Here is an 11364-nt window from a genome sequence, read left to right on the forward strand (position 1 = left end):
AATGTCATTATGTCACTTATAATTCATTTTTTAAATAATTATAAGCACATAATTGAGAGAATAAAATCGTATTTGCGAGGTACTCCTATTACATGTTTTCGATCTTTCAAGGTTTTTGAAATTAAAAACTTGTTCAACGAAATTTATTAATTTTTTATTTGAGCGAAATTATAAACACTAAACTATAATTTACTTATATCTACAATAGAATTATGATTGGCGTACTGCCAAAATACAACACTACAAAATGTATGTTACAGTTACGAATTCTTAGTAGGATATTTCTATGATGGAAATATGTAGATAAGATGGGATCCCCGTTTTATGATCAAAACTAAATTTGATGGGCGTATAAGCCAGTTAGTTTGAAATACCCAAAACAAAAAGCATCACTTTTTTAAAATTTGTTTTTAATTAGTGTTTATATATGTAATTGATATTTATATGAATGATAGCTTAAAATATCTTTTAATTATTGAAAAAATATTGAAATAATAAATGTGTTTGATATTAAATATAATGCTATATATTTTTTGATTAATGCGTTTGTTATTCATTATATTAAAAACTGACAAAAGGTGATTTTTGTTTAGCACTATTTTCCATGTAAAAGTAATTTTTTTTTTGAGTTACTCGGTTTTTTTATGAGAAACGAGGGAAACGAGGAATATGTGTACTCTATATGACGAACAAGGAATATATACGCAAAAAACTTAGAAAGTTAAGATAAAAGATTACGAATAGTACTTGAAAATAAAAAATAAAGATCATGTATTTTCGATAAATTACAATACGTTCAAAAACACCACTTTACATTTATACAATTTATAATTATTTCAAAATTATAGAAGAATTCACTATTTAGCTTTTAAATATCAAGACAATATCAAAAGATATTGAAAAAATAGTTTCCAAAATATATTTTTAATTTTTTAATATTATATAATTTTTTTTAAGGGCATAATGTATGCAAGTTGTAGCGTAACATGACCTTGCCATAGCATTGGTCTCTTATATGGCAGAATAGGTCCATAAACTATAGGTTCTGGTTTATTCATTCATTTTGAACAAAGATTTAATTGAATATTTCAACTTATTATCCTTTTCGCTACGGTAGTGTTTTCCGCAGGAGTGTCGCTGCTATACATGAAGAACTTGCCGCTTAGTTGCACTATTGAAGCGACAGGCACAACGATAAATTTTAAATTCAATATATTTCCATCATTATCGAGAAAAATGTGTTAAAAATTAATAATTACGTTCGTGATAAATTAAAATATACAATAAAAGACTAAGATTTTTAAAGAAAAGGTAAACACATGTCGCACGTTGAACGTCGTCGTCGTCGTCATGTGGATGTCGTCCATGGAGAGAGACGTAGAGAAAGAGTTGTAGAGAAAGAGTTAAATTGCGATTTATTCGAATATTTTTTAATAAATTTATAGTTTTATGTAGTACAATTATTCAATATTTTGTTTTTCGAAGTTGTTCTCTAAAGTTTAATTATTCAAAACATTATTAAAAATACTTTTTATTTGCTTTAGAAACTTTTTACTTGACGCACGTATACCTCGTTCAATTTAAAGGCAGACTTATAAATTTCAGTAAATTAAAATTATAAATAATATTAGTTATCCGAAAAATTTCTATATATGTATATTATCGTTTGCACTTTTTCCTTTGTCAAACAATTTCGTTTTAATTATTATTATAATTGATCTGAATATCAACGAATAGCTTTTGAAACCGCAATTCAGTGCCGTTTGTAATGCATGTAATCGCATATATATTTAAATATTATCAAATTTGTGCATTACACGCATCATTCCATGTGCCGGAAGCAAAACATTGTCAAATTGATCCCGACAAACCACAAACCCGTCCCGGCAAATAATCTGAGAGAGGAGCGGAGTCAAAACTATGATGTATTGTGTTTACATCTAGTTCGGGTTAGGAGCAATCACTGCGGCTATATGCGCCGTCGAATATCGAATACAAATCGAAAACGTGTGAAAAATCGCACCATAAAAACTGTAATGCCCCCAGTGGGTAGATTTAGTGTCCCGGTGGGGTGCGATCTGCGTAGCGAAGAGATCCGTCGAGTTGTTTATTTTTTGGCGCCGAGATACTGGCACACAGTAGCGGCCTGGTGACGACTTTTGCGGGATGAGGAAATAAATACATTTAAATGCATTTAAATTCAGCAGAAGAATAAAAAACAAATGGTCTAAAGATTTAACGGTATAAAATACTTCAATAAAGATATTTATTAGAGTTATTTCTTAATGCCCTGTGCCATCGGTAGAACTGATGAATGATATTTGTTCTAAACAAAATCACCAAATGAAGGAAAACATGAGGTTATCATCCTAAATATATTAGCATTTGTGTGTAAGTTGAAGCTTGCCTCAAACAACCTCAATCAAGCAGTACTTTGTTAGTCGGTTTACACTTACAAATATGGATGGAAATTCGTTTCCAAATTAAAATAGCTGTTCCCCGCATGTAGTTAAGTGCTGCATCAAAATAAAAGCAATTAGTATTAGAGTAATTCTTATAAAATATATCAAAAGAATTAGGCCATTCGGTGGCTTGTCTTCTGATGAATGGTTGGCTCCACAAGAGCTACTTGGTCTTTTAAATTCTGATTGCTGTTCAAAAAATATACATAAGAACACCATAAGTATTACATTTGCTGGCAGATCCCTTATATTTATACATAATTCGACAGATTTATACATAACTTTTATTAATAGATTCTGCCGTGCAACAGACCAATGTTATGGGAGGACTATGTAATGTAGAACTTTCCATATAAAATCGTTCTAAATATTGTCCAAAGCCATGTTGTTGCTATGCAGTCAGTCAAATTTTTCATGTTATCAGATTGAAAACCTAACCTAGAAGCCGCGCAAATGTCAAAAAACGATCTTAGATAACAGGGTCTTTCTGGCCAAGCTTCATAACATACGAGTGATGTTGCAGTTTATGTGTAAAACGCCTGAACACAGCAAATTCAAACATTTGACAGCATTCAGTATAATTTAGTAGCATAATGTATGCAAGTTGTTGCGTAACATGGCCTTGCCATAACATTGGTCTCTTATACGACAGAATAAGTCCATAAACTATAGGTTCTGATTCATTCATTCATTTTGAACAAAGATTTGGTTGAATGTTTCAACTTATTATCCTTTTTGCTACGGTAGTGTTTTCCGCAGGAGTATCGCTGCTATACAAGGAAAGCTTGCCCCTTAGTTGCACTATTGAAGCAACAGACACAACGATAAATTTTAAATTTAATATATTTCCATCATTATCAAAAAAAATGTGTTTAAAAATTTAAAATTGCGTTCCTGATAAATTATAATGTGCAATAGACCAAAGTATTAATAGTTTAATTTGTAGTGATAAATCTTAAATAAAACACATGTCGCACGTTGAACGTCGTCGTCGTTATGTGGATGTCGTCCATGGACGACATTTGTAGAGAAAGGATTAAATTGTGATTTAATCGAATATTTTTTGATAAATTTATAGTTTTACTTGGTACAATTATTAAATATTTTGTTTTTCGAAGTTGTTCTCTCAAGTTTAATTATTCCAAACTCTATTAATTTTTTTTTTTAATTGCTTCAGAAACTTTTTCTTGGTACGTACACTTTATTCAAATGCAAGTGTGGGTTAAAACTAAATTATCACGAGTTTTTGAAATTATATAAATAATTATAATATATCAAAAATATTAGTTTCCATTTTTTTCAATATTGATGCCATATCCAAGAATATATTAATGACTTTAATTTAAATTTTGAAATAAATTTAGTTCGAAAATTGCTTCACATCTAAAAGTTGTGGTAGCGAATGCGCCACTGTTGCCACTCCATGCATCTTATACTACGAACAAGGATTATGCTCAATAATGCCACAAAACAAATAATGTATAATGTATATTCAACGCCTGAAAATACTTATATGTGGGCAGGTGTTTTTGTCTGTTTACCGTTTCGTAAGGTATTCCTTTTCTTCTTTTGTGACGCTCTTGTATCGTTACGATTCTTAAGTGTTCATGATTCATTTAACAATAGCATTTATGTTCAAGACAAAATTGATGCTTTATGATGCATTTAATATCAAATAAAATGTTCAATTATTCACAATTTGTTCTTTGTCGAAGTGACTTTGTTTGACTCATGAAAAAGTATGACTGTACTCTGCCGTCTTCATTTTTTTATAACCATACAATAATCGACGCTCTTTGAATCATTTTATTGAGGGCTTTGGAGTTATAAATTTTAAAATGATAAAATGGTACAGATATGAATAAACTATGAGAATATTCATTTTAGGGAAAACTATTTTATTTTTAAACAGCAATTAAAATCACTCAAACTACTTGCTCTCTTAAGCTATATGTTTGAAGACTTCACCCACTATTTTACGAGAAGGCTACACATACAATATATATATATATATATATATATATATATATAATATATAAATTTAGTATCACACACACCTAACGTCCGCGATGGACGCCTTATATACTGAACCGATTTAAAATTTGTTTTGCTCACCGTGTGCATATAGATCCCATTCAGAACATAGAGTATATTAAACGTTTCAATTTATAGCCGAAATATTATATTTTTGGTAATATCAATAATGTTTGACAAGTGAATCGTAAAATCAGCTTGATCTTATCTAGACCAACGACTTATATTACGAACAATTCGAGCGATAACGTTGGGTACAGTAGACCTCTACAAAGTACATTTGTTCTATGATTATATTATAATATTTGAATGAATCGATTTATACCGCGTTTCTATGTGAGTCCATTTGAAGATTATATATTATCTGCTAAATAAACTAGCTGTAAGTGGAATTCTGTCTTAAGGCAATTAAGGCATCGTGCCTTAAGGCAAATTGCTGGAACTTCCCGTACCGAAAATTATTATTTTTTTTAAAAACGATTAACATTTTTGAAAAAAATTTACTTTGAAAAAATAAGATTTTTGAGAAGCTATAAATCGGACAAAAAATTACTTTTTTTTGAAGAAAAATTTTTTTTCTTTTTTTTGACATATTGTAGAAGATCTGAACTTTCTTTTCAAAGCAATCGTACTGCTTTAACTGCATAGGGACAAAATATAAAGCGCGTAAGCGCCGCGTCGCTGTCTAACGCATAAGCATTGATACGGAACCCATAGGAATGTTAACAAAATGTATACTTATTGTTAAAATCTCTATAAAATATCTGATAATTTGATGAGCATATGTCTAATGATCATTTTTGACCGCCAAATGGCTCATTTTTTTACTTTTTCCTCCATATCTCCGAAACCGCTAGACCTACCTTCATTAAAATTTTACAGATTATTCATCTTGTCAATACAAGTGAAATGCTTTTTGAATTATTCAAATCGGACGTTCCGTTCTCTTAAAAACTGAGTTACCGTTTTCGGCACTTTTTGCCCCGTATCTTCGGAACGGCTAGACCTGCCTTCGCCAAAAACTAATCAGCACGTCTCCTTATCAATACGAATCGAATGTTTTTTGAATTATTCAAATCGGTTTATCCGTGTTCCCGAAATCGTCGACGAAAATTTGTATCCGCACATACATACACACACGTACATACACACACACACACACACACATACATCCATTTTTTCTAAGGTATGCCAAAATGTTCAGAAACCTTTGAAACGTAAAGATATATAAAAATTTTCATTTTCGATTTTTTTGCGATTACTATAACTTACCCTACGGGAAGTTAATTAATAGATATTATGTAACTTTATGTTGCCAATTTTGAATTGATGGAAAGTTATTGGGGGAAAGTTTATAAAGCAATATATATTTGTGAATATTAATAGTATTGTTTATGAAATTAAATGTTTGGCTGAATTTCAATTTAATAAATATATGTTTCATGGTCAGGGGCAGTAGCGATAATTAAAATTTAAAATCTGGCGTTAAACAAATTAACACAAGAAATGAAACAATATTTAAAATATATATTATTACTGCTAAGAAAAATAGTATGAAATAAAATATTAATGAATAAGTTACATTAATTGCATATTATAGATATATGTAAATATATACACATCATAAAAAATGCTATAAATAGGAATTTAAAGCATAACTAGCTGTAAGTGGAAATCTGTCTTAAGGCAATTAGGGCATCGTGCCTTAAGGCAAATTGCTGGAACTTCCCGTACCAAAAATTATTTTTTTAAAAAACGATCAACATTTTTGAAAAAAAATTTACTTTGAAAAAATAAGATTTTTGAGAAACTATAAATTGGACAAAAAATTACTTTTTTTGAAAAAAAAATTTTTTGAAAAAAATTTTTTTTAAAAAAAATATTTTTTTTTTAAATTTTTTTTTTTTTGAAAAAAATTTTTTTTTCTTTATTTTGACATATTGTGGAAGATCTGAACTTTCTTTTCAAAGCAATCGTACTGCTTTAACTGCATAGGGACAAAATATAAAGCGCGTAAGCCCCGCGTCAATGTCTAACGCATAAGCATTGGTACGGAACCCATAGGAATGTTAACAAAATGTATACTTATTGTTAAAATCTCTATAAAATATCTGATATTTTGATGTGCATATGTCTAATGATCATTTTTGACCGCCAAATGGCTCATTTTTTTACTTTTTCCTCCATATCTCCGAAACCGCTAGACCTACCTTCATGAAAATTTTATCGATTCTTCATCTTGTCAATACAAGTGAAATGTTTTTTGAATTATTCAAATCGGACGCTCCGTTCTCTTAAAAACTGAGTTACCGTTTTCGGCACTTTTTGCCCCGTATCTTCGGAACGGCTAGACCTGCCTTCGCCAAAAACTAATCAGCACGTCTCCTTATCAATACGAATCGAATGTTTTTTGAATTATTCAAATCGGTTGATCCGTGTTCCCGAAATCGTCGACGAAAATTTGTATCCGCACATACATACACACACATACATACATACACACACACATACACACACACACACACACACACACACACACACACACATACATCCATTTTCTCTAAGGTATGCCAAAATGTTCAGAAACCTCTGAAACGTAAAGATATATAAAAATTTTCATTTTTGATTTTTTTGCGATTACTATAACTTGCGCTACGGGAAGTTAAATATTAGTCAATTCGCTGGGCATGCCACATAACAATATAATTTAGAAATGAATTATCGGGTTTTTACTTCGTAAATCAAAAATTAATGAATTAATCAAAAGCGCGGTAATTATACATCAAAATCTTGAAACTGTAAATGTTCTAACTGCTGCTATATATACTTGCTGGCCCGTGTGAGTCTGTATGAATGTATGTACATATATGTGTAAATTAATATACATATCTCTATCTATCTATAAGTATGAACATGTGTATTTGCAACCGTCGTCCATATATCTCTTCCTATTTGTTGTTATGTACACATAAAAACGTTCGCCTTTTATACTTGTACACATCTTCGCGGCGTAATATATTCATAAAGTTTGCTCTGGTATCCATAAAAGAGCACGATAACCGTGACTGGAGGAAAACGCGCGTGCATATAAACATTTATCTGCGATATGAATTACATGCACCAGCAAACAAAGCCGTTTGCTGTCCGTTTAGCGAGGGCCTCACGGCCACGAACAGATCGATCCTCTGCAATACGTCGAGCGGCGGCTACGGCAGAGTACCCAGAACGGAGTATGGAGTACGGACCTCTTACCTCTTACAATTAGACCGGGAGGTAAAGGAAGTCCACGCAATGTAAGGGACTTGATTTTGAAGACATTTTGAAAATTACACCTTGTTGTTTGAAGATCAACCATATAGACCAGTGTTTCCCAACGTGAAGCGCACGCCCCACCTGGGGGCAATTTGAAAATTCAGGGCGGCAATTTGAAAATTTTGTTGATTTAAATGTAATGCAGTATAATATTGGTAAAACATTTACATAAAAAATGCTTCTTAGAATTAACTAAGGTGTCCAGGTTTGGCCGGGACAGACCTAGTTTTCAGCCTTATTTCCCTGGTGCTAAAGTTATGATATTTCTCCCAGGTTGACCTAACTATTTATAAAGATTAACTTGATTTTGAATTATTATCATCACTTTATAATAAAATTACAACTACCTATTATAATCTGAAAACGATATATGCCATAAACTGCTTATATAAAACTAAACATTATGAAAGAGAATGTTGCGGAATGCAATCATCCTTAGGGTTATTTTAAACTTTACAAATTTACGAAAATTACCAAAAAATTAGGTAAATCAAGTTTCTGACTGCTTGGCACAAGTGCTTTAAGGCCAGTGACATGATATGACTTGAAATATGCACAAGAAAAGTGATATTTACTACTAAAGTTAATTGCAAAGATTAACGCGAACAGAGTTTTATATAAGGTTTTAAAAATTGAAAAATTAAAAAATCTTAAATATGACGTGAGTTTTTCACTCACTTTCGGTAACTATGGCTGAAGATGGAATTAATTTAAAACAAACTATTTTTTATTGTATTCTTAAATAGTACAAGGTTGGCACTAAGTGCGGCTTCTACTCTTAAATTGCTTCAAATGATTATTTAGGTTTGTTCAGCTTTTCAAACAAACATTTCAGTCATATTTTGCATTTTTATTTTTGCAAAGGTAAAAATGATCTTCCCATAGGTTAGGTGCAGTTTATGGTGTCGAAACCTTAAAAAAATAGCTATGTTTAAATTGGTTTGAAAAATGTCATTCTGGTGATTTTTACTCAAAGCTGTTCTGATTGTCCAGTTAAAGTTTTGGACAACCCAATTAAAGCAATAATCGATTCGACTAATAGAAACAATTTGGCTATGTTTGAAAATTATTGGGGCTTGGTTGAATTTTTTCCACATCCACCAAATTTAAAAAAAAATCATGATGGTGTCAAATTGTGCCTAATTCAGTTTTTAATAATAAAAACTAGAAGTTTTATAAACTTGGGACAATGATGCTTCTTGGAAGGTAACAAAAGGCCATCGATCAAAATGGTATACAGAACAAAGTTATTTAATTCTACACAAAAATTGTCTTCAATCTTCTAACAAAAATGCGCATTTACTTAGTTGCTAACTTGATAACTAGAAATTTCAGTTCCGGTTAAAAGAAAAAAGATTTAACAAAAAAGATATATAAAAATTAGATATAATTCCGTTCTGAGTTAAGAAATTGTTAAGTAGACGTTAGGAAATGGCTTTATGAAGAAACTGAAACCAAATGCCCAAAAGTAATCGTATGTAGAAACATTTGCTATAAGTTATTTATTAAAAGGAAATAGACTTGAAATAACATGACGTGGAGACTCGGGTTTGAACCTCAGTAAGTAAAAACCTAATATAAAATCTTTGTGCAGCATGCAAGTATCGCAGCATTAAATAAATTTCGAAAAAACGGTAAAAAATTGGTTTGAAATTTTCGTTTTTTTGCTTATTCTGAAATTTTTCTTTGATGCTTAATAGCATTTTAAATAAAAAAATAAAAAAAATGTAGGGGGGGCATAACATTGTTATAAACCTCAGTGTGGGGCGGGGCCTAAAAAAGGTTGGGAATCACTGATATAGACAGTTTTATTCATATTTCATTATATTGTCTAGCACCCAGAATGGTCTAGCATTTTATTTGATTTTATCATAATGTAAAATACAAATAGTAGAAAAAGCTGATAATAACAATTTTTAGGCTGATATTGGTTATTTGATGAATTTTCAGAATTATCACCTCATTATGAAGATGTAGGGACATACATGTACATGATGAACAGACAGATATGGTAACAGGTACAACTGTACAATTTAAACTACGTTTAATATTTGAATTGGTCAAACATAAATCCCTTTTCTTGCGGCAGTCCATTCCGCCGGAGTGACACCACTGAACAGGGCACCGCGCCGAAAAGTGTGGTAGCCTTTGCTGTTTGTTATTACGTCTTTCAACATTACGTGGAAATTTCTCATATCTACACTTTAAGTACGATCAGATAATACTGTTCCAGATGTTCATACATATACACATTTATTTATTTTGTACATATTTGAACATAGGCACCCGTAACGAAAGGGTTAAAATTGTATGGGAATGATTTTTCTGTAAAGGCTAGAAGAGCTGAAGTACTATATGCTTTAGATGCAAGATGTTGTAAATCAAACCAGGAGAAACTAGTTGGTATTGGTATTTTGCTTTGAGGCAAGTTCCATGAACTTCCCGATATGTGTAAATAATCGACTTAATCAATAAAAAATAAATTCATTCATGAGTGATTAAATATATTTCGAGTGCATTTATTACAAATAACATGAAAACGAATAAACTCGGAGTATTTTCAAAAATCAACAATTTTTATAATTGAACTAGTTTCCGTAGGACTTTAATGGTTTAGTATGTTCATTTAGTAAGACCAAGTAGTCTATCGTTATACCAAGTAAATCGTCTAATTTTAATTTTAACAAAAGTCAACAAAACTACTCAAACTTTGATAAATTTTTAAAATTAAACTACTTGTCGTACGGCCGTAATATTTCAGTAAGTTCTATAAGACCATGATATACATCGCCAAGGAAAGTTCCACACGCACACACACACACATACACACACACATACTTTTTCCAAAATTGGTCTCATTCGATTCAGAATGGCTTGAACGTCGAGAAAACAGAAAATTTGCGAATCGGATTTTTTGATGAAAACATTAACTTCTCCTTCGGGAAGTTAAATATAAATATTACTAATGTTGCAATTGTTAATTATAATAATAATAATAATTATTATTATTATTATTATTATTATTTGAAATAATTATATTTCGATTCATTTTTACGTTAAATACTTATGTATTGAAATGGTTGAGTATTATTATTTCAAATAATTATACTTCGATTTTTTTTCATGTAATACAATATAGTATAGCAATTTTATTTAATATATTTTTATATTGATACTTTAGACCATTTAGTCCATGAACATTTGATACATCTTTATTTATTAGTGTGGTCCAATTCATTTGGGGTTTTTGAGAAATACATGTTGCGACTGATGACCCTTCGAGATCGATTTTTGATGCTTCTTAACAGTAAGCGTCGAACAGTATGACCATCCATGGAGACTCTTGGATTTGGTTGCATATGTAATAAGTCGGCGAGAGGTATTAATCGATTATATTATTGATACTTTTTGAGTACTGTCAAAGGAAATTATCAGTATCAACAAATATATATCAATGTCAAAAGTTCTCACTATTGACAGCATAGTTCGGTTTTTGATTCGAGATCGGTTTTGATGCTTCTTCGAACAGTATGACCATCTATGGAGACTATTGGAT

This window comes from Ctenocephalides felis, unplaced genomic scaffold, assembly GCF_003426905.1.
Source record: "Ctenocephalides felis isolate EL2017-DRISC unplaced genomic scaffold, ASM342690v1 CF-g0.4_SCAFFOLD_01886, whole genome shotgun sequence".
In the NCBI taxonomy this organism is placed as follows: Eukaryota; Metazoa; Arthropoda; class Insecta; order Siphonaptera; family Pulicidae; genus Ctenocephalides; species Ctenocephalides felis.